General features: G+C 37.2%; 1 long non-coding RNA gene across 3 annotated transcripts; it reads right to left on the reverse strand.

The window, feature by feature from the left end:
* Positions 1-25,171, reverse strand: LOC106178382 (uncharacterized). 3 transcript variants are annotated; one of them, XR_015331616.1, is made up of 5 exons: positions 25,023-25,171; positions 10,685-10,882; positions 2,153-2,252; positions 1,714-1,846; positions 1-1,259 (listed from the first exon to the last, which is right to left on the reverse strand). It is a non-coding gene; the product is annotated as an uncharacterized LOC106178382 (long non-coding RNA). The 3 variants fall into 3 exon arrangements; XR_015331615.1 differs by lacking the exon at positions 25,023-25,171 and adding an exon at positions 20,917-20,971; XR_015331617.1 differs by lacking the exon at positions 25,023-25,171 and adding an exon at positions 11,088-11,407.
* Between the last annotated feature and the right edge of the window lie 765 nt (positions 25,172-25,936).

Raw genomic sequence — 25,936 nt, forward strand, 5'->3', positions numbered from 1 at the left:
TCTGAAAAAAATCACGCTAATATCCCCCTCATGAAATTAGCATTAAACTAGCACCGTTCGCCCTCTTAAATACCAAAAAGGCCTTTTGGGGCCCCGAACCCCACGCCAACGGTTGGCTTTGCATTTAAGGCCTGTCACCTGACCACCCCCCTTTCAAATAATCCTGGATCCGCCCTACCATCTACCAGGGCGACAGATTTATTTTCCACAGATATTCATATACATATTTCTAGATATATAGACAGTAGGGCCTAATTGCAAATGGTCTGATGGCCAAACGTAAGAGGTTCGTTTTGAACAGCCAAAAATGTCCACAATAATAACTGCGGCCCTGGTTATCCTTGATCTGTTTTGGAATCTAGCGATTTTTTTCATAAAATTTATTTCCGAATATTTTTTCGACAAGAACCATATATAAACAAAATTGTAATTGTATTTTGTATAATTAAATTGATTTGATACGTAAAATGCATAATACGCCTTATTGTAAGTGAATGAAAATAATCAAAGCAATTGAAAAATTAGACAAATAGAATAAACGATAAAAAATTAAAGACAAATTTTTCATTTTTCCATTTAACAAAATAAACAACTGCTTAATAAATACTGATTTGCAGCAGGTAAAATACAAAAACAAAGACAAGACAATAAATATTGCATTCTTATTCACTCAGTTTTGTAGAGTCTAAAATATAAAATGCAGAAGTGAATAATTATAACAATAATAATAATAATGCAATTAATAATAATAATAATAATAATAATAATGCATTAAACAATTAATATAAATAGAACACATCCAAAATGTGATATTGCATCAATGGCTGGTAATATCATGCACATTTCCTGGAAATTCATAATTTTTTTTCTTTATCACCAAGTTATACCATGTCTGAGGACGATATAAAGAATTACGATCCTTGACTCAGTTCCCCTCCCCATATTTTGTTACAGTTAAGTGAAACTTAAACTGTATTTATATTCCCAACAACAGTGCCTTTTTATTTTCATTGAAAGGGTTATCAAGCTAGATATCCGGTATTTGAGTGCCCTAATTACACCACAGAGTTGTCAATATAAGTATAATTTTTGAAAAATCAAACTACTGAAATGTCTCTCACTTTCCTCAAATTACACTACCAGTTTCTCTAGGCGTATGTTTTCGATTTTTTCTTTCGTCCCATAACGGCAAAGAACACAGCAATCTCAACGCCAGTGATGGACACAAATGCCCCAAGAATATACCAAAGCCATTTAGCCTGAAAATATAAAAGTAAAAAATAAAGAAAGTTTAAACACATTTTATATCTTATTCAGTGTTGTAAATATGTCTTTTATTCTTTGAAGTATGGCCGGTCCAGCACAATGACGTGATTGTAAGCTAGATGGAATGGTGTTTTGCAAGTTGCCATAATTTTCTGAATGAATGAATATAAGGGATGTTAGGTTAGATAAAGGATGGATCAATAGTTATGTAGATGGATACGTAGATGGGTCGAGCGACAGATAAATGTAGTGGAGATAAGGTGTCCAAAAACATCAAAACCGTAACTACCAGACAGACACATGTATACACAGATAGGGCGCCTCATACAGAGTTATATATATATATATATATATATATATATATATATATATATATATATATATATATATATGAAAAAAAAAAGCATTGACAATTAATATTATTTAAACAAAGCTATATCAAAATACCTGTGCACACGATGATTCTCCATTTCTACACCAGGTGGTGAAATGTTCACAGTAAGCCCATAACACACTGTGCTTTTTTCCCTCCCAGCTTTGATCTGGCTCTCTTTACTATATTTCATCAGGTGGCAGAGGACTGAAACGTGATAATTTGGATGTGAGATAAATTTGTTCTAGCTCATCCAATATTTTAAATATTTTAAAACTCTGATTAGTCAAATTTACGTTTTTATTATAGAAAATAAATTAATAAATAGGTATGTGAATAGAAAACTACTTCTATTATATCATTATGATGATACTTTTAACAACTATCACAATTGCACTGGATTCTGTGTGATGTCATACGATAAAAAATTATATATCTGCGCTTCTTGTGCATGCTATTGTTTCGGAATGTCTCAATGTCGCCTACTACATCCCAGAAAAGAGAGCTTCTAACCTTGTATTTCTTTGAGTTTTCACTCTGGAAATGGGTGCGTAGCTCACTTCCATCTCTAATCCATCATTATCTCCCGTACGGTGGACAACCGCCTCATTGCCTGAATGATATTGAAATTATTTTGGTTAAAAATATTCCTTCAAAGCACTTCCGTGTTATTGTCCTGTATTCAGTCCCATCTGGCGTCATTACTACTACATGTGGTATACTACTACATAGATGTCAATAGCAATTGGCATTAAAAGAAACGGAATATGTACAGTGTACATAAAGTATCTTCTTATAACACAACTCTTATGACGATCCAAATGAAATGAAATAGAAACATCAATCAATACTAATAATAACAAAAGAAAATTGTAATTCTAGCTACATATTAATTGTCAAGTATGTATAAATATACTTCAAAACAGATTAAACAAATCATTAAGGTATTTGTTTTCAAACCTTTACGTCTTTGTCTCGTCACATTATCAGATGTGTTAAAGATAATGTCATATATATAACAAGCGAGTCTACTTTTGTATTTTGATCTGTTTGAGTCCCTGATGAGGCCTCCGGACCAAAACGCCTGAAGGGTTTTGTATTAATTAACATGGAGATAACAGATTAACTTTGCTCATTTTCTTTATATATATATATATATAAACATATATATAAACCCCATGTTAATTACACCCTGGCTTGGCCCAGTCTTTATGGCTTCTTTGCATTTTGAACAGCATAAAGGGCAAGGTAATTGACCAAGTATATTGGCCAAGCTGCCAGTTTGTTTGTATGGCATATGCAGCGGATGTCTTAGATCAAGGCACATAATGTGATACTTACAGGTGTGGCAAATGAGATATAGTTGTATTTCATTACCTTTGATTTGTAAAATTCATCTGAGGATAATACTTTAAAATATATTGATCGTTTAAAGAAAGGGCGTGTAGACTGATTTATTAACGTTTACTAAAGAAATATTAAATTAAAGGTGGGCTCCATTTATTAGTGTGTTATTTTATTTTTTTTAGTTTTTATATAGATTGTAGGAAAAATTCTGCCCTTTAATATTTTGTTGACCTTTTGGGAAAATATTTGCATTTTCTTAAGGGTGTAAATATACGCAAGAATGATATATTCAAAAATAAGTCATTGGCTACTGTCGGGTACATTTTCACATTGTCAGCCTCTTTGCACATTTTTATCTATATCATGCAAACATACAGTATAAACGGTGCTGCATACACTGTAGCAAGGTATAATGATATGACAAGTATTTACGATAACGTTCAAGGACAGTATTTTGCTACTAACATTGAAATCGGCGGGCAAACTGGTTCAACATCGTTCCCTCTGGTGCTTGAATAATCATACATAAAATCAATTCCTAAAAAGATACGTTATGGTTTTGGTTATATTATCCATTTTTGTAAAGCGCCTTGAGGTAGTATGTAAGGCGCCATATAAGAAGCTTATTATTATTATTATTATTATTATTATTATTATTATTAACTTGACATAAGTATATTCGGTTAGACAGGCTAACATTCGTGACTGACACTTTCCAGAATGAATATATCATATAAATACTCTCAAATATTCTTCAATATAAATAACAGGCACCGCTCTGAAATCTTAGCTATGTGTAATATTGCAATTGTCATTTAATCTACATACTAACACACCTATAAACATGTCACCAGCGTACATTAACACCTATAGTTAATTCCACTTTTTACCTTTTTTTTCAAATTTATTTATTAATTGTTTATTTTGCAAGTTGTTACATAAACTAAGCTTCATTTAGTTATAACTATACTTATTTTCCTTTTTCTTCCTTTTGTTTGCTTTAATATAAAGACATGTGTCGCAGGCCAGATCCCAATCTAGTCCAGTTAAACAACTAATAATGCACTGAATGATATGAAAGCCATTGATTTCTGTTGGAACTCCTTACTTATAAGGGAATTCCCCAAGTACGTGTATTTGGAGGTATTTAAATCCCTTTTCTCTAGCAGTAGGGACCTACATGTATGTGTAAACACTTTCGTAGCGTGCAGAGCAGACCGCGCGGCGACACAAGGCGTTCCTGGACTATTGGTCTTGGTTCATCTGGTAAATTGACAACCATCAGGTACGAACTCATCTTATATCTACGGCTACTGAGCTGGGAGATTTATGGAACAAATGACTGTCGTTTATTGCATGCTTAAGTAGTTCAAAAAGATCGCATGATATCTCAGTAAAATTATGATCCAATCCTCAGCTAGTGTTAGGCCCTACATCTCAGACACGAATCGCGTTAGCTATTATTCTGTCGCTTAAGAGCATACAGTGCTGTTGCTACACCCACATTTCCTTCATAGCATAAATGAAGTTATGGTTGTCTTTGTTCACAGACGTTCGGATCTTGACCTTCGAACACCGATTTCCCGCCATTTTCAAGCGATTTCTGCAACGGGGAATCCCCGTCGTCATTTTTTTCCATTGTACATGTACGCAAGTCAAGTTAGTCACAGGTGCGCCACTTGACTTGGCCCCTATCTCTTGCACTGGTAGGTCGACAGTTCAACGCTTGTCATACGCCACAAAAAGCTGCCTTACTTATTGTAAAACATGTACACGATATGCCTTGGGTCTGTTACATGGGTTGGCATATAACTTCACGTTTTTATTGTTTCTACTGTATGCCATGTGCCTAATGCCCGACATTCTTCTCACTATCTGTTTCTGTTTCTTTTTTCCATGTATCTTAAAGTATATCTAAGGTTGGCCCTAAGCTACCATATTTAAGTATTTCAGTTTGTGTTTTATAATTATCATATATGATAGATATATCTATCATTTGAATCATGCAATACTCCCCAAACTCATGCGCCTGCATGTCTTTACCATACTGCACTATTATCCTACAATCCTGTAACCACTGCTAAGAAAACATCACAGGGTCATATGCAGACATGTGCACAGAGTCAGCAAGAGAAACAATTTTAGCCATCAAGTGAAAAGATCAATCCATGTGTAGTAGGGGAGAGCGGGGTTGGTTGGAACAGTTTTCACCTTTTTTGCGATATCTCAGCAGTCAAAGCTTTGGGGACAAAAATAAAAAATCTGATAGGGGAAAATTATATGCCGCACTCATCTATGAAATAAAACATCAAGTAGGTCTTTTTATTTTAGAGTAATAAATGCTCTAAGTTGCCTCCTAAAACGTTCCATCTCACCCCACCCGCGGGGTAAGTTGGAACAGGCAGTGGGGTGAGTTGGAACAAGAGGGCGAGTTGGAACGCTTGCATATAAATTCAAAGTATAATTCATTTTAAGAGTAGGTTTATCTATATTAATTTCCCAACAAGTGCGTGTTACTTTGTATTCGTATCTCCATAGTTTGTAAGCATTTTTTACGTTTACAATTCGCTTTCAAATAGTCTTTTCGATGTATAAACCATATCCAGGTACACGTCATTTCATAATGATAACAAAAGTGGTGTAGTTTAAGAGAAAAGAAATTGAACTCACATAACTCAACCTATCAACAACAGTATGTTAGACCTACAAATGAAAACTGTATCTCTTTCAACTCAACAACTCAGAATCAAAATCGCAGTCTGACATACTCAGTATGTACACTTGGTCAACTTTAGTACAGTCTTCATGTGACCACTTTAGACAAACAATGCATTTAACCCATTTCTCTTTTGGTCGGCTGTTAATGAACGGCTCCCCACAAACCAGAGATGGCCACTCTTCTTCTGACTCAGAATCGTTGGTCATCTTTAATTTCCTTTTTCTTGATTTTCTCTATCGACTAGAAATCTTTAACTGTTTTTTATTTTTGTTGCGCTTGTCCTTTTTAATTTTGTTGGGCTTGGCCTTTTCTTTTTCGAGCAGCTCATTTTCAGGTGTGTCAGTTAGTACTGCACTGCATCGTTTTCTTCTTTTAACATTTGGACTGCGACGGTGAGCCTTTGGAACCGGTCTAATTATTGCTGGACTTGAGCTGTTTTGGGCTTTTCTTAAGTGCGCTTTAGACCCCATTTCCAGAGATTAGATCGATCTACTTTAGATCGACCTAACTCCCTGGGGGTTCACGCTAAATAGCTGTCAGCCGAGCGGACACCAAAGTTAATTACCCCCTTACAGCTTGTAGTAGGCGGGACGGACATTTAAGCCGGATTATCTGACAGTAATCTAGTGACAGTAATCTAGATCGATCTAAAAGCCTTAGTGTGCTGTAGCACCTCTTCCGGTGAGGGCAACTGAGATTTCAACTGAATCTATGCCTAAGTTACGAGGTGAATGTTTGTCTTTTCTGGCGGATTTTGTGCCCTCGTTCACTAAACATTAACAGCAACCCCCAACCCATTACACAAAGCATCTAAAACAATATCGGCAGAATTGGTGTTGTATAGTTTATCCATAACATAGGCTCTCAGCTAGAATATTTTCATTTTGCCGCGAAAAGCAGAGTAATAATCGACATTTCCTTCCACATATAAAAGCAATTTATCGCAAAAAGCAACAGTGGGCATGCAGACAATTTTCGACCAAACAGCTAGCAACTGCATTTAACAAGCAGTGACCATCCCCCCTTGTATCTTCTACACGCATGTACATTCCGGCATCTTGGAGATGTTCTATCAGCTAGATTTCGTCTCCAGTTGGAGTTGTACTGGGTTACTACGTTACTACTCTCTTCAAAGTTGAAATTAAAACATTTGGAGAGGTTTAAAAAATGAAAAACACCGTGCGGGGTGGGTTAGAACACCCCTGACAGTGTTCCAACTGGCCCCATGTCAAATGTTCCGACCAGCCCCCATGACGTCATGGCCTACTTATGACACTGTATTTCTTTAACACGTGGGAAGTGATTAAAAAAAACAACAGCTTTTTGAACATCAAGGTGGTCCTAAACGCTTTGCACAATTTCAGTGATATAATCCTTATACTTTAGTTTACAGCACGATGAATGTCAAAAATATGAAAACTTACTTCGAGTAGCGAAAATAAGTTTTTTTCGCATAAAACTTTTAATGCATTTTCGAAACTTCCACAAGTTTACCAGATGAATGACCATGCCACGTGACATTTTTATGCTGAAGGAGCACATGATCGGTCTTGTGATTTAAGAAATAAAGCCAATGTTCCAACTTACCCGCGTTCCAACCCACCCCGCTCTCCCCTACTTACTACTGTCTGTTGTATCTGTGAGAATGAACTTTCCTGTCTACTCCCTGCTCAACAACTTAACGAAGCCCATAGACGCTATACAAGGTAGCGTTAAGTCTTTATTGCTACAAATATACTGATATAACTAGGAATAAGGAATCAACTCTGTATCTTTCCTTAGCAAAAGTACATAAGGTCTGGATGGAAAATACACTTAGAAAAGAGAAAGCTATTTCATTTTTTGCGAATGTAAACAAAAACGTCAAGGTCAAATTAGCCTTATCACTCGTGTACCATGAAAATCTGACTTCACTAAATAGTGACTCCCCAGTCAGATGTTCATCATGAAAATCTGACTCTCCAGCCAAAAATATCTAAGGTTGGCCATAAGCTACCATATTTAAGTATTTCAGTTTGTGTTTTATAATTATCATATATGATAGATACATGTATATCTATCATTTGAATCATGCAATACTGTCTAAACTCATGCGCCTGCATATCTATACCATACTGCACTATTATCCTACATGTACAATCCTGTAACTACTGCTAAGAAAACATCACAGGGTCGTATAGGACCAACCACACTCAGGTCCACACACCAACCCTAGGGGAGCGCGTGCCGCCATTTACTATTCAATCATGGCAAGTCAAGTGTTATTTCTCGGCTTTAAACACCAGGAAAGCTCCAGGCTCTGACGGTATAACATCACGACTTTTAAAGGAATGCGCAGCCCAGCTTTCAGATGTGTTCGCGGAAATATTCAACTGGTCAATTGAAATGTGCAGAGTGCCTGAAATATGGAAGACAGCAACCATCATACCTGTGCCAAAAAGTAAAACTGTAGAGAATTTAAATGATCTCCGTCCTGTTGCTTTGTTACCGGTGCCTATGAAGATATTCGAAAAACTTGTTTTGTCTTTTATTAAAACTTTAGTGCCAAATAGCTTTGATCCACTCCAATTTGCCTACCGCAGTAATAGAAGTGTAGACGATGCTCTTTCTATGTGTTTACACAAAGTTCTCGAACATCTCGATTGTAAAAATGCCTATGTTAGAATTTTATTTGTTGACTATAGCTCAGCATTTAATACTATTGTACCAAGCAAATTGTATTTTAAACTTTTGGATGATCTTAATTTTCCACCAGCACTCTGCGATTGGATTTTAGATTTTCTTTTGAACAGAAAACAGTCAGTAAAAGTCGGTTTTAACTTCTCGGACACTGTAGTTTTAAACACTGGCACACCCCAGGGCTGCGTCTTATCACCTTGTTTATATACGTTATTCACCCACGACTGTGTGGCGAGGGAGGAAAATACATTTTTAATGAAGTTTGCCGATGACACAACTTTAGTCGGCTTGATACACCATAATGATGAGATGTCATACAGGCAGTCGGTTACAAGTTTAGTAAATTGGTGCACAGACAATGACTTGATATTAAATGTGGGCAAAACAAAAGAAATGATCATAGACTTCAGAAGAAATCAGATAAGTAAAAATCCCTTGGAAGTTAACGGTAAAGCAGTCGAACAGGTTTCTAATTATAAATTACTAGGGGTTCAGCTGAATAATAGGTTAACCTGGGGCGATAACATCACGAAGCTATTGAAAAAGGCACGTCAACGAATGTATTTCTTAAGGAAATTGAAAGCTTTTACCAGAAATGTGTTTATTTTAACGAACTTTTACAGGTGTGTTTTAGAGAGTATTTTAACTTATTCAGTAACTGTTTGGTATGGACGTGCAACTGTGGAGGAGAGGAACAAGTTGGAAAAGATCGTCGAAACTGCAGGGATTGTAATTGGAACAGATCTAACTCCCGTCCATACTATATATCTAGACAGGACTAAAAAGAAAACATTATCAATAATGACAGACAGTTCCCATCCAGCCCATACCCTTTTTAAATTTTTACCTAGCAATTCGAGACTCTTAGCTTTTAAGGGTAGTAAGCGATTTTTAAATAGCTTTTATCCTTCGGCAGTAACTATTTTTAACTCTAACATGTAATTTTAATTTTCATTTTTTTATATTTCAATGGCGCTACTACAGGGCAAAAGATTCCCGATTTTATACATTTGTATTTTATTGGCTTAATAAATTATTATTATTATTATTATTATTATTATACAGACATGTGCGCAGAGTCAGCAAGAGAAACAATTTTAACCATCAAGTGAAAAAATCAATCCATGTGTAGTACTTACTACTGTCTGTTGTCTCTGTTAGATGAACCTTCCTGTCTACTCCCTGATCAACAACTTAACGAAGCCCATAGACGCTATACAAAGTAGCGTTAAGTCCTCATTGCTACAAATATATGATGTAACTAGGAATAATGAATCAACTCTGTATCTTTCCTTAGCAAAAGTACATAAGGTCTGGATGGAAAATACACTTAGAAAAGAGAAAATTGTTCCATTTTTTTCGTATGTAAACATAACGTCAAGGTCAAATTACCCTTATCACTCGTGTACCATGAGAATCTGACTCCCCTAAAAGGTGACTTCCCAGTCAGATGTTTATCTTGAAGATCTCACTCTCCAGCCAAATAATTGACTCCCCCCTGAAATGTTTCCGGCACAAACGGACCCTTTCCAGCCGTAAACAAGCAGAAATGAAAAATTCAGGTTCTAAACTACAGTAACGGGCGTTGCAGCCAAAACGGAGATTTTTACCTTTGGCTAAGGGAATTCCCCATAAGGGAAATCTTTTTAAATCTATTTAAATCACCTATCTTACCCTCGGCTGTAGCAGTATATATGTAATCACGTTTGTAGGGTGCAGACCGCGGAGACACAGGTAAATACCATTTTATCGCTGGTAGATTTTAAATGAGTGACAGTTTTTGAGAAGTCTGAAAGTTAAGTTATATTATCCTGTCCTTAATGAAATGGATATTTAGATTACGGAGAGCGATGTTTACCTTCACAGTAGGTGACAATGAGCTTCAATATGAAAAAAACAAGGTATGATGTTGAATACCTGCGTTATGCAAAAATATGTTTAAGTTACTTTTTATAAAGCGTTCCAGGACTATTGGCCTTGCTTTTTAAAGTCATCATATCGTAAAAAGGCACCTTTCGGGTACGAGCTCTACTTGAATTGCCGCTATCTACGGCTACTGAGCTGGGAGATCTATTGAACAAATACCTGTCGTGTACTTAGGTAGTTCAAAAAGATCGCATGGTATCTCAGTAAAATTATGAATAACCAATCATCAGCCATTGTTGCATCTCAGACATGAATGGTCTTAGCTAAAAATTCTGTCACTTCACAGTATATTTAAACGGTATTTATAACATGTATATACATTGTATAACTATTGAATAATTTACAGATATTTGTAATCAAGATTTAATACCAACCTTACCGTGTCCCAGACGCTGCCTTAACATGGACCTAATCGTGCCCTTGATGGCTGCCCTGTAAATGGCCCAATTCTTCAAGGCAGGTGACAATATGGCCACACGGCAGATATACCACGCTAAATTCTTCGTCCATACAGATCTTACAGGTGCCCTCTTCTTTCATTATTTAGTTTTCCTCAAGCAATGGCTTGTTCTCTGAAATACAATACAGTAAAAATTACTTCAAAACAGTGGTGATTATGTCATAAAGTTAATGCACATAAGGGAAAGGACAAATAAACACGTTTGCGTCTACAACATAAATCACTCTTCTATTAGAATGAATACTCAGTGTCTATGGATTCGCTTCCGCAATTGCTAAGCGAGGCTTCTCATTGTAAACATCACAAATGGTATATACCTGAGAAAGTCATTTACAGGGCAGCCAATAACCAATCCTCATCTAGTGTTACACGTACATCCTAGATTTGAATCGTCTTAGCTATTATTCTGTCGCTTAACAGCATAGTCCTGTTGCTACCCCCGAATTTCCTTCATAACAAAATGAAGTTATGGTTATTGTGCAGAAGGGGGCGTCTCGATAGTCCGAAGGTTCATTGGTCCGAAGGTTCATTGGTCCGAAAAGTGGTAACATTTTCATCGATTTTTTAATCAAGGGTTCATTGGTCCGAACGTTCCATAGTGAATATTCGGACCAATGAACCTTCGGACTATTGAACCTTCGGACTATTGCTACGGCCCCGTGCAGAAAAAGGCGGTTTCCCGCCATTTCTGCAATCTAGGTCGATATTACTTCGTCACGTGACTTCAATGAAAAGGGGGAGTTCCTTTCCCCCGCTCATCTGTTTCGCCAAAGGTAAGTTTTCACAGACCGAGGAGAGCTTGATGTGCCCTCACATGTTGAGTGGTTTAAAATGATCATTATGAAACAAATGAAGGCATGTTATTTAATACTTGGTTAAAACTTCTGCTATTGGAAAGAAGCCTGTACGCTAAGTAGGTCAAAATGATCGCATTGTATCTCAGTAAAATTATCAATAAACAATCCTCATCTAGTGTTACATCTCAGATTTGAATTGTCTTAGCTATTATTCTGTCGCTTAACAGCATAGTCCTGTTGCTACCCCCGCATTTCCTTCATAACAAAATGAAGTTATGGTTATTGTTCAGAAAAAGGCGGTTTCCCGCCATTTCTGCAATCTAGGTCGATATTACTTCGTCACGTGACTTACATACAAAGGGAGAATTCCTTTCCCCCGCTCATCTTTTACCGTTTTGCCAAAGGTAAGTTTTCACAGACCGAGGTGAGCTTGATGTGGCCTGATGAATGGTTTAAAATGATCATTATGAAACAAATGAAGACATGTTGTTTAATACTAGGTTAATGCCTCTGCTATTGGAAAGTGGATTACAGTAGTATAGTAAGAACCCATGTCCAATGGCAAATTGCGGCCATCTTGGATTTTCTCCAAATACCCAAGGTAACAAAATCCAAGATGGCCGCAATTTGCCATTGGACATGGGTTCTTACTACTCTCAGGTAGATATAGTGTCCATTGTCAAAATAAAGGGATAATAACTCTTCGTTTTGGACAAAAAATGAATTTTCCTGGAGTAAACAACAATTTTTCCATACTTACCAATGGTTAATGAAGCCATTTTTACATTGAAAGTTAGTCCCTGGTTTGTTTCTTTGAAGTTTTTTTTTTTTGTTACAATCTCTTCAGAGATTATAACAGAGTATAGCCATCAATGGAGGTCACATGGTCTAAAGACAAGCTCAGAAATCAGAATAATAGTTATAACTGCCGTTTTTGTGGTAAAACAGAATATATCATATTTCTATGAGTTGTTCACAATGTTTTTATAGTGAAATATAGATCTCATACGAAGAGTTATTATCCCAGAGTTTATTTTACGGTGTTTTCCTCTCCCTTATTACTCATTTAATACAAATATGTCAGGTAACAAGCATGTTTTAGAAGGGTTTTTATTTAAATCCAAGATGGCCGCCACTTACCATTACAATACATGAATTTCAGTTACCACCAGGGATATTTATTGTACCTTATCAAAGGCAGTTCCATTCTGAGTGTTTTCCACATCTTTATTATTCATATAACATATATATGGTGTGTAGCAATTATGTATGGTTGGGCACTTAGTTAAAATCCAAGATGGCCTCCATTAGTCAAAGAAATACATACATGTAGACGGTAGGTTTCAATTACATGTTCTCCCAAGGAGATACAGAAATAAAAATATGTTTATTTTCATAGTGTCAATACTCTCATGATATATATGAAGTGGGTTACAAGTGGGTATGTTAGAGCATTTTGAGAAAATTCAAAATTGCCTCCATTTGCCACAAGATTACTAGTACATGGGGTTTCAATTACTGCCTGGGTCATATGGTGTTCATAATCAAAATATTTCAGTGTTTTCCTCAAAATTATCACCAGTATTATTTAAATCTATTTGGTTACAAGCGTGAATCTTTCGGTATTTTGAAAAAATCCAAGATGGCTGACATTTGCTATATCAACACCCATTCATACATGGGTTTCTATTACCCATGCTCATTCTCAACATTCTGAGAGGCCAGCAAATGAAAAAAATCATTACTCATGGGAGCAGTATACGGATCTCAAGGACGCGGTAGACCTTAAACGCGATTCACCGACGAGCTGACGGACCTCTGCAGGTCCATGGTCCAAGCAGACAGAATGGCACAGACCCGTGACCAGTGGAGAGCTTTTGTGAGGGGGCCACGGCGGGTCAGCACCGACCAAACCGTTCTTGATGACTGATGATGATTCTCATCATAAAGATTCATTTGAAGAAAACATAGAAGTCGAAAACGATGTAAAAGATATAGTCGCAAATTCTGCTTTTTTTCTAGGGACAAAAACAGATAAATCTGGCTTTATAAAAACTTTATCATTGAAAAATTTTAATTCATGTCTTGCAAGTAGGGGGATTAAGTAACGTTGGTTTAGCCATTTTTGGTAACAAAAGTTTTAAAAATTACAACCTTTTTCGATAATATCCCCATGGTATTAATATTTACAAAAAATAGACTGTGCCAAAGTAGTATTAGATGTTCTGTACAAAAGACACGTTTATTTTACTGACACATTTTTTCATAATGCCTGGTAACGAAGGTATTGCAAATTACTTTCTACGAAAATGCAGTTTTGCCGTGTTTCTTTTAAAACATTTGACTGCGTCCTGTCACCATGCTCTCTTGCTTATAATGGATGGAACTAAAATGAGGATTTTATTTATGTCTAAAATTTTATTAAAAAATTAACAAGTTTTACTTGAACAAAAAATACTTCTGCACGCTTAGTTTTTAATTTAAAAAAGGAATAAATTTATCTTTATATTGAGAATGTGTCCAGTCAACAGGCAATGATGGGCTGTGATGTGGGTCCCAGATAGATTTGTCCATGAGCTCCTGGTGTGGGCCCCATGTGAGCAAGCCTAAAATAAGGCTCCCATTTAGGACCCGTATTGCCCAACTGGGCTAATGCAGGCTTTTATGCTGATTAAAGGTCCCAAAATGGGTAAATCTACATGTAGTATGACCATTAAGTCCAATTTATTCCAAATAGGCTCAAATATGTATTCTCAACAAGAGACACCAGGGGTCGCAACGTATACACGGTGCAGCAACCCATAAAATAGGCCAGGCCATGTGAGGCCCAGTAGGGACCCAAATAAGACCAAGAAGGATAACCTGTGCCCAGGCCCCCGTTTCACAAAGAATCTTAAATCCGTAGTCGACTAGCTCGAGCTGGGTGGCCTAGCTAGGTCTACTTAGCTGAAGTCGACTAGGAGTGTTTCACAAAAAATCTAACGTCTTAGCTTGGCGTGCTTACCGTAGTCGACGCGCAAGAGAAACTCTTCAAGAAAAGGAGGTGTAAAATTGCAAAAGTTTCACAAGACATGACGTTTCATGGCCTCTTTCGGCCGAGAACGATCGTTTATCAACAATAAAAGTCAGCCAAAACACAAACAAAGTTTGTTTTTGAACTTTATTGATTAGTTTAGGCCACACTTTTTTATTTTTATGGATGACATCCTCTGGGTACCCCAAAATCGGTGCGAGAGGGCGAAAAAAAAAAAAAAAAACGGTCCAAAAAAAAAATACTGCTTAAGTAAAGGAATGCTGTCAGTACACAGCTGGAAACACAAATTTTACCACAGAAACACGTATCAAACTAACAATATGTCTTTATCCATGCTCTCAAAATATTAAAGCATTGTGAATACTTCGTAGAAATGTAAAAAAAAGTCATGAATAGATATACTTTTTATTACAAAATTTATTAAGGTTATTTCATGCATTTTGTTGGTATAGCAATCAATAAAACAAATATCAAACAAACAGTGTGTCTTTATTCGTATTCTCAGAATATTGAAGCATTTTGAACACTTCAAAGAAATGTTTAAAAAAATGATGCAAAGATATGCTTAATACTACCAAATCTATTAAAGGTCATTTCGGACGATGCTATTTTGTCTACTTCGACTCACACGGCCAAACCTTCAGCCCACCAAATACCTCGACGCCCTTGTCTACCCTTTTTTCGCTACAGAAAACCTGGTAGCCTATGTGCTGCTTTGTACAGAATGTCACTGAAAATTTTCGGGCGATAATCGCTGGCGGCCGCCAGCCTTTCGCACAATTGTAAAAAGGTGATATCTCCATGCCCAATATCAATGGCATACCAATCCAAAACGACGGCACCCGTTCTCTTTATGATTTTAATTGTAATTTGAAAGTTATCCTAGAGATGAATTTGACGGCAAAGCGGCCACATTTCCACGTGGCGATAATACGCATGCGCAGAAAGCTCATTTCCTGGCAAATTCAATAACGATGTTTGCGCCAACCGACTTCGTTGGGGGCTTGGGGGGGGGGGATTTTTTTTTTTTTTTCGGAGAACGGGCGAAAATCGGTGCGCGCGCAGGATGTCATCCATAAAATTAAAAAAGTGTGGCCTTAACTTCAATACAACTTCAAAGTAACAGTTAAACATTAGCTTGTCGTGGGACACTACTGAGGGACGTCTAGCGGTCAAAAACATAAACAAACACACGATCGGCTGGGTAAAGTGGAATTTTATTTTTTGTTTTAATATTCCATAAATGTCAGTGCTATTCAAGGATATTATAACACAATATCTTGAAGGAGGTATGTTCTTTCCAAATTTTTGTTGTTTATGCTCTCATTTACCGAGTTTTAGTTGAGCTTGCCGACTTATGTCTCCTCCCGAGGAGGCTTGACATCGTCGACTTACAGCTAAGAAAAAAACGACGTAAGCGACCTTTTAGATTCTTTGTGAAACGGGACTTAGTGATGTAACGACTTAATTACGTTGGTAACCAAGCCCTAAGTCAGGGAAACCGACTTAAGTTTTTTTGTGAAACAGGGGCCAGATCTGCTCAATATAACCCCAACGGTTACTGGGCCCTAGATGTGTGTACCGCCAAAGAAACATATGGGGTCAATAATAATAAAGTAAAATTCGGTTTGTTTCTTTTTCAAGATCTTTTAATACAAATATATTTCACAGATACAATTAAAATTGTATCTGTGAAATATATTTGGTAGATAGCAAGTGTGTATCATTGTATATTTCGAGAAAAAATTAAATAGCTGTCACTTGCTATAGGAATACTTATTCACGGGTTTCTATTTCTACCAAAGAAACTAAGGTTCATTATAAAATAAAAATTACATTTAATTTTTTTCAGTGTTTGTCAAATCCTCATAACTTTTATCATATATTTTTAGTGGGTATCCTTGTGCATTTTGAAAAAAACCCAAAATGGCCGCCAATTCACATAGGAATACTAGTTCTCGGTTTTCAAATACTTTTAGAAAATTATATAGTTCATTATAACGTTTAAATTAAATTCAGTTTGTTTCTCAGTCTTTTTCACAGTGTTATTAAACCTATGATACATATTTTGTTAATAACAACTATGCATCCTTTGATATTTGAGAGAAATGCAAAATGGGTCTCATTTCCCAGAGAAATACTAACACAAGGGATTCAGTTACTGCCAGAGAGACGTATTGGGTCCATTCTCAAATGAAGGTACCGTAACTTAAGTTTGTTTTCCAGTGCTTACTTATCCTTATTTCTTCTGTGTGCATATCTGCTGGATATCGATGTTCATTTTAACAAATTCCAAGATGGCTGTTATTAACCTTAGGAATAGTAGTACATTGTGTTTCAGTTGTTGCTAGGGAGATATGAGGTCAATATCAAATTAGTTTTGTTTGTCAGTGTTTTCTCGCATCCTTTATATCCCTTTGACAACGTCCGTTGTATTCTCTTGGGTGCTAGGTGACTGCCAATTATATCGGGAAAACTAGTATATCCTCATTTCCTAAAACACTTGGCGGCCATCTTTTTTTTTTCTCAAAATTATCAAAGATAAACACTTTTAACATACCAGATATTTATCATAGCATCATAAGGGAGATAAAAGTATGATAAATACTGAGAAACAGACTAAAGTTTATTACATACAATAATGAAATCTTTGTCTCGCTGGCAGTAATTGAAACCCATGAACTAGTATTTTTAAGGAAATGGTGGCCATCTTGGATTTCCTTGCAATACCCAAGGTAACATGTTCCCCACCGGATAAATATCATGCGGGTATTAGGGATGTTATAAAAACTGAGAAACGAACTAACTTTTACTTAATTTTGGAATGGCTTTTGTATTACCCTGCAGATGTTGAAACCTATATGCAGTATTCGTATAGCAAATAGGGGCCATTTTAAGATTTATTCAAGGAAAACTAGTTACTTTCCGCACAATAATTGACATTTTATATGGGTAACAAGGGTGTGAAAAATACTCAGAATCAAAATACTAGTATATTTGTTATTGGACAATAAATTCCTGGAATGTAATCGTATGGTAAACGGCGGCCATGTTGGATTTTTTCAAAAATAATCCAAGAATACGTACTAGATACCAACTAGTTATATATATTTTAGGTCTAATAACAATGTGGAGAGCAATGTAGATCAAACTTTTTTTTTATGAACACTTTTCCCCCAAGAATATACTAATGTAGCTGAAATGGGTAAAAATATTTGGAATGCACTCGGAATTTTTAAAATGCTCTTAGAATATCCAGGAACGCACAAAGAATTATCTTTCCGACGGCATTCTTGCTCATTCCGCCTCTAGTGTGACGGGGGTATTAGGTCATCATCTCGTAAATAGCCACCAATCAGGTACGAGCTCTACTTCAACTGACGCCATCTACCGCTGCTGAGCAGGGAGATCTATAGAAAGAATACCTATTGTACGTGTATTGCATACTTAAGTAGTTCAGAAAGATCACATGGTATCTAAGTAAAATTATGAATAACCAATCCGCATCTAGTATTGCATCTCAAACTCGAATCGTCTATGCTATTACTCTGTCGTTTAACACCATAGTTCTGCTGTTACCCCCGCATTTCTTTCATAACTAAATGGAGTAGGTTATGGCGGGAAAGCAAAAGGGGAATCCCCTTGACATGCCTTCGTTTCCAACAGGTGGCAATGAAACAATGCTTCCTTGAGGGCGATATGCCGAATATAATCATATACATTTACCTACCATTTATCAGGGTCACAGATTGATTTCCCACAAAATATTCACAGTCCGTTCCCCAATATTTTGTACAGGTGACATTTGTCCCATATACTAGTCCCAATACCCCGACTAACTCTAATCTATACTAATCACACGGGTCTCTAGAACTACGATATCTGTAACAGCTTACCCTAACCTGTACTAATCATATGGGGCCCTGGACTTTTATGTCTAGGAATACCATAAATGACGTGCAATAACTCCCATTCAGGAAAGACCCAGACTTACAAGTAGTTTGTATCCAATATGACAAATACTAAAAACATGTACATGTACGCCTGTCAAGGTAGTTATACATGCGTAACCTGACTTGGTCCCTATCTCCAGCAGCGGTAGGTCGACAGTTGTAGAGCCGCATTTTGCAACCGAACGCATTTTGCAACCGGTTGCAAAATGCGGTCAGTTGCAAAATGCGGCTCTACTTAGTAGGACCGCATTTTGCAACTGGCCGCATTTTGCAACTGCAACGCATTTAGCAACCAAAGAAAATCGTGAAAACGCATTTTGCAACTGCAACGCATTTTGCAACCAGGATTTTTTTCTAAGTGTCTGAAACAGTTTGAAGTACGAAACAGGTAGAATTGCAGTGGGGACGGGGTGCCTCGGCTAGGTACACTGATATTGGTCAAGATGCCCTTGGGGTGGACAATTTTATACATGGGGACGGTTGAATCAAATTTGGCAGCATGATTTCTGCTGTCTACCCTTGGACCATTAAAGTATGGAAGGTAAGGCTATGGGAATTGAAAAATCTGGCTTTGTATAGGGGTATGGATAGATGGGGGTCCTTCTGGTTTTTTGTTACATTTGGTGTGGCCGCCCCTGGGGGTGGTTGATTATCTTTTTACAGTAACTTCTGCTATCTACCCCTGGACCATTAGAGTTTGGAACATGAAACCTTGTGAACTTATTAACCTATCATTAACCACGTGCGTGTGCACTTCGGAATGTTTTTGTAACTTGGGGTGTGGTTGTCCCTGGGAGTGGTTGATTCTACTTTTTTGCATTGTTTTCTACTATCTAGCCTTAGAGTAAGTAACATGAAACGTTGGGTATCGATAAACCATTCACATTTTATGAATGTGCATGGGTCTTTGAGGAATGTAGAGAACAGCAGCAGCGCACATAGCACTGACTGATTAAACTGACTTACAGTCGTAGGCATGAATATAGGTCAAGGAATCCAATTAAAAACTAATTCAAGGCCTTACACACTCAGGAATCCTAGCGTTCAACTAGCCGTTGTGTCTTAAAATAAAATAAACATGTTAATAAATAAAAAATAGTAATTAGCATGTGTGTAGAGATACAGAGGCTATGCACAATGATTCCTGAAAGTATGAAGTCTTGCACGGGTTTTTAATTAACTTGACCTACATTCAAGCATACTGCTAAAGGTCTGTTATTAAGTGCTGTTTGTTGCTTTCTCTGCATCCCCCTTCCTTCTTAACTCGAAGACTGCTTTCAGATTCACACATCCTACTAGCTGCGTCGGTCCAACTCTACAGGGGTTCTCACTTAAGAACAATCAGTGAAATCAGCTTAATTGTCTGACATGCCACCGATCACCCCATCACCTCCGGGACAGTCACACCCTAAGTCACACTAAAATTCCCCTGCGCCCATGCACCGAAAACTCATGTGCCTAACTCGAATTCTCTAGAAGGAGATGAAAGAAATTACGGTGAAAATATTACAGTCAACCATCCTCAGGGACGGTAACTCCCCAAGTCACCAAAAAATTCCGTTTTGTCCAAGCACATCTCTAACGATCTCAACGACCCCTAGGGACAATCAGTGCCTAGGGACAATCAGTGACCACGCCCCTTCCTTACAATAGTGTATTAATCCCCAACGTTTTTATTTCCTAATTCTAAAGATATAAGGGTACATAACAGAAAACAAAATGTAAAATATTACAATCAACCACCCTTAGGGACGGCCACACCCCCAATTTACAAATAAATAATAAGTGCCCATGTACATGCCTAACAATATCTTTATTATTCCACGACGTTTCGACTTCAAAACTCTAATGGTTTAGAAAATAGCAATGAGAAATATAGATTATATATTTTCCCCGCCCCAGAGGCAACCTGACCAGTTTCAGCGTACCCAGCCAAAACAAACCCGTCCCCACTGCAATTCTACCTGTTTCGTACTTCAAACTGTTTCAGACACTTAGAAAAAAATCCTGGTTGCAAAATGCGTTGCAGTTGCAAAATGCGTTTTCACGATTTTCTTTGGTTGCAAAATGCGTTGCAGTTGCAAAATGCGGCCAGTTGCAAAATGCGGTCCTACTAAGTAGAGCCGCATTTTGCAACTGACCGCATTTTGCAACCGGTTGCAAAATGCGTTCGGTTGCAAAATGCGGCTCTACACAGTTCAACACCAGCCATATGACAGAAATAGGTAAACCAAAAAGGCTGCATAGTATCTCAGTAGAGTAACGATTAATCTAGCCACAGCTTGTTTTACATTTCTGCTTTGCATCTAGCCTTACATCTTTTAAGTTTTGATTCTGTTGTTGCACAGCATAGTGTACTCACCTTGTTCAGTAAATGGTGGATAAAATGGCAGTTACCCGCCGTTTCTGTAACGGGGAATCCCCTATCGACAATTCTATTTTCCAATAGGCGCGAGTGTAACAATAAACCCTAGAGGGCGTTATACCGAATACAACCATTTTCATTTACCTACCCTTACCATGGTCACATATTTATTTCCAACTGCGTATTCAGTAATGATTCTTTGTCTTATTATTTATGTTCTTTTCTGTAATTACAAAATCCTTCGATAATTTTTGCCAGACCAATAGATCAATATCATATTCACGCCTCCAACTTAAATGGGTTTTTATTTTTATGTAAGAGGAATGCACATTCGTCACTAGCGGCGTACATGTATGTTGGCTAGACTCCGTTGCAGTTATTAAGATGGGTAGTCCATGCACTGCTGAAGATCACTGAAGAAAAATGTTTGATTTGAGCTAAGTCTTTTCAATGTCATGAATTATTTGATTAGATATGTTAAGGTGCATATACAAAAAATATCCTTTTTGTTATGATTGAAGGAGTTTTCGTTGGCTATGCTATGAATATAGGCAGAATTTCAACTTGTAATTCCCCGTAGCGTTGATCGATATCTCCACACCTAGCTTCTCCGCAATTGGCACGCGCTGCCCCCTTTAAAAAATGCGAATTTGAATTTTTTTCAAAATTGCACTGAGCTTGTGACAAACAAATGAGCAGCTGTGGCTTATGTCCCTCTCCTAGGTGACTTTAAACGGGGAATCCCCTGACCCCACCCCCTGCCTATCCTTTGTTGTTTCGCCACAAGTCAATTTTCCCAACTGAGACTGCATCATTTAGATTTTTTTCAAACTTTTTGAAGGTGGACTTAGTAATATGCCCTGTATGTTAGCTTGACCGTCATATGTGTTTTTGTACACCAATCAAATAGCCTCTGTGCGATTAACTTTTCTTTTAAATATAACGAAAGGTTGCGGCATGTTGTGGAGAAAACAGAGATATTCATATACAGAGATATACACAGTTATATTCACCTAAACATAAAATATTCTGATACCGATGCTGGTAGCTGCAATGTGTCTGTACCGGGGTATGCTATGGAAGGTTCCAAAGACGTCCAACATATGCTAACGTGCTATTTTAACTGAGAACGCAATGAAAACACGCCGTCTTACCTGTCAACTGTACTAGTATTTCTTCGAGCTATAAATGGTAATCGAAATCCACTTAAATAAAGGATCAATTATTACTAAAACCACAGAACGCAAGACTAAAATCTTTTGGCGAAAAATCATTCCAGTACGCAGCACCACATGAGTGGAATAAATTACCTCTAGACTTGAGAAGCATTAGCTCAGTGAAGGATTTTAAAAAAGCTTTAAAAACATACCTTTTTCACAAATTTTATTAAAGAACATTTTATAACTTGGAAATATTAACTGGACATCATTATCTTAACTCAGACTATTAAGTCATAATTTTATTAATTCAATTCATCTTACTGTGTTTTGAGTTTTTAGTTTGTAAAGTCTACAGAACATATTTTATGGATTTTAGACTTTAAATAAATATATTATTATTATTATTATTATAAATACTGACACGTAAATTGATGGGTCTACCCAAATTTATGTACAGGTTTATTGTCTAACAATATTCCGTTGTTTAGGTTTGGTCCACTGCCAAGGTCTCATACAACGTAGTTATGTTTGACATGTGGTTTCAATACATTATTCAAAGAGTCTCCTCGTGCATTTGACTTTCCTTTTAAAGATTTTTTTGACGAAAGAGAGTGGCGTGTGCCCTCACATGATGAATGATTTAAAATGATCATTATGAAACAAATGAAAGCATGTTGTTGAATACCTGCGTTATGCTTAAAAACGTCTAAGTTTTTAAAAATAGTATCTAAGCCGATAGCGTTTGTAGTCCAAGGGTGTTAGGTCATCATCTCGTTAATAGACACTCTTCAGGTACGATCACTTCTTGTATTGCCGTTATCTACGTCTGCTGGGCTGGGAGCTCTATGAACAAATACCTGCCGTGTACTAACTTAGTTCAAAAAGATCTCATGGTATCTCAGTAAAATTATGAATAACTAATCCTCAGCTAGTGTTACATCTCAGACACGAATGGTCTAAGCTAATTATCTGTCGCGTAAGAGCATAGTTCTGTTGCCCCCGCATTTCCTTCATAACAAAATGAAGTTATTCATGGGTGTTGTTTAAACAAAATGAAATACGTTATGGCGGGAAAGCAAATTGGGAATCCCCCTCGACATGCCTTCGTTTTGTAGTGGCTGGCCGGGGTTGGCCCGAGCTCTGTAGCTCAATTGGGAGGGAAGTCGCACGGTTTGCGAGAGTCCGGGTCAGAATCCCAGTCGGGCCTGGTGTTTTCTACCCCCAAATCGCTACAGTTTCCAATAGTTGCTAATGTAACAATATATCCTAGAGGCGATATGCCGAATTATAATCATAGACATTTACCTACCATTTATCAGGGTCACAAATTGATTTCCCACTTGATATTCACAGTCCGCTCCCCATTACTTTGTACAGGTGACATTTGTCCCATATGCTAGTGCCAACTCTAAACTCTACTTATCATATGGGACCCCATGAACTACCATTCCTGTCACACTAGCTTACCCTAACCTGTACTAACCATATGGGACCCTGGACTTTTATTCACAAGACTACCATAAAAGACATGCAATAACTCACATTCAGGAAAAACCTAAAGTAGTTTGTATCCAATACGAAGAATACTAATACCTGTACGCAACACGGCAGGCACACGTGCGCCACTTAACTTTGCCTCTATCTCTTGCACCTTTAGGTCGACAGCCCCAATACCTGTCATATGACATAAATAGGTATTTGAAAAAGGCTGCTTAGTATCTCAGTAGAATAACGATCAACCAAGCCTCAGCTTGTTTTACATTTTTGTCTTGCATCTAGCCTTACATCTTAGTTTTATTTCTGTTGTTGCACAGCATAGTGTACTCACCTTGTTCAGTAAATGGTGGATAAAATGGCAGTTACCCGCCGTTTCTGTAACGGGGAATCCCCTATCGACAATCCTAGTTTCCAATTGGCGCGAATGTAACAACAAACCCTAGAGGGCGTTATACTGAATACTACCATTTTCATTTACCTACCCTTTACCAGGGTCACATATTTATTTTCCAACTACATATTCAGTAATAATTATTTGTCTTACCTGTCTTATATTTAAGCACTTTCTGTAATTACAAAACCCTTACATAATTTTTGCTAGACCAATAGATTAATATTATTTTCATGCCTCCAACTTAAATGGGTTTTTATATAAGAGGCATGCGCATTCGTCACGAGCGGCGTATGTTGGCTAGACTCCGTTGCAGTTAGTGAGATGGGTAGTTCATGCACTGCGGAACAGCAATGAAGAAAATTTTTGAGTTTATCCTTTTCAGTATCATAATAAATTTGATTAGATATGTTAATGTACATGAATAATACTAATGTTTCCTTTAAGTCATGAGTGAATGATTTCTCGTTGGCTGTGCTATGAAATATTGGCGGAATTTCAACTTGTAATTCCCCGTAGCGTTGCACGATATCTCAACACCTAGCTTCTCCGCAATTGGCACGCGCTGCCCCCTTTCAAAAATGCGAATTTGAATTTTTTTTAAATTGCACTGAGCACGTGACAAACAAATGAGCAGCTGTGACCCATGTCACTCTTCTAACCTAGGTGGCTTTAAAAGGGGAATCCCCTCACTCCCACCCCCTGCCTATCCTTTGTTGTTTCGCCACAAGTCGATTTTCCAGACTGAGACAGCATCATTTAATAATTTTTTTCAAACTTGTTGAAGGTGGACTTTGTAATATATGTAAATGTGGTTTTAGTACACCAAACAATTAAAGAGGCTCTTTTGACTTTCCTTTTAATTATAACGACAGCTTGTTGCCATGTAGTCGAGAAAATAGAGATAGGCCTATGCATAATATACACAATTATATTCACCTTAACCTAAACTATTCTGATGCTGATGTTGATAGATGTGTCTGTATTCTATGGACGTCCAACATATACTATCGTGCTATTTTAATTGAGAACATACTGAAAATAAACTGTCTTACCTGTTTACTGCACTAGTATTTCGGTCAAAGTAGCTGTAAATAGTCACTGAAATCCACTTTAACTTGTGGTAAATTAACGTGTCTACCAAAATTTAGCTATAGTTTTATTGTCTAACAATATTCCGTTGTTGAGATTCGGTCCACTGCCAAGGTCACTTACAATGTAAATATGATTGACATGTGGTAACAATACATTATTCAAAGAGCCTCTCCGTGTATTACACGCTCCTTATAAGAAAGGCATATTTCCACCGTTGTGATACAACCGGGTAAACAGATATAGATGCACTTTAAAAGGACCAAAATCAACAATCAACGCTGACTTTGATTTTCTAAGTAGTTATAACCATAACGATGAAAATCCCCTTAATACAGGTCCAAATAAAAAAACCTTTTAATTACGTCACTAGGGGTACAGTGTAACTGATATCGGACACTTGTGTAGCCAGTTTAAGTCATTAGTCTTTCCCTGTCTGAGTGTGAAATAAATTACTGTCAACAAAATATTTGTTGCCATCCGACGAGCTACCGTCTGTGTACATGTATACTTCAAATGATCTTACTAGCAATGTGCTAAACTGCCTCAGTGTTTGTTTTGCCTCATTACCTATGTCACGTGGTTCTACAGCTTCATAAAGGTACACTTTCGTTAACTAAGCCTATCAAGGTCGCATTATTACATTATGCTGATTCACCCCCTCTCTTTTGCTAATTTCCTTATCCATTTCATTTTCCAACAGCTTTGACGTTATTGTTGGGCGGAACGAAATCTGCTTTTTCCATGCTAAAATTAGTAATATTTTACGATTTCTGCGCATGTCTGAACCCCCCCCCCCCCCCATGCCAGTGTACTCACCGTGCTGTGAGTAGAGACTTGGCGTGTAGATCATTCCTAGCAAACTGCCCCGTTGTAC

The sequence above is a fragment of the Lingula anatina genome, unplaced genomic scaffold (assembly GCF_051362555.1).
Source record: "Lingula anatina isolate TDL-2025a unplaced genomic scaffold, LinAna3.0 unanchor82, whole genome shotgun sequence".
NCBI classification, from domain to species: domain Eukaryota; kingdom Metazoa; phylum Brachiopoda; class Lingulata; order Lingulida; family Lingulidae; genus Lingula; species Lingula anatina.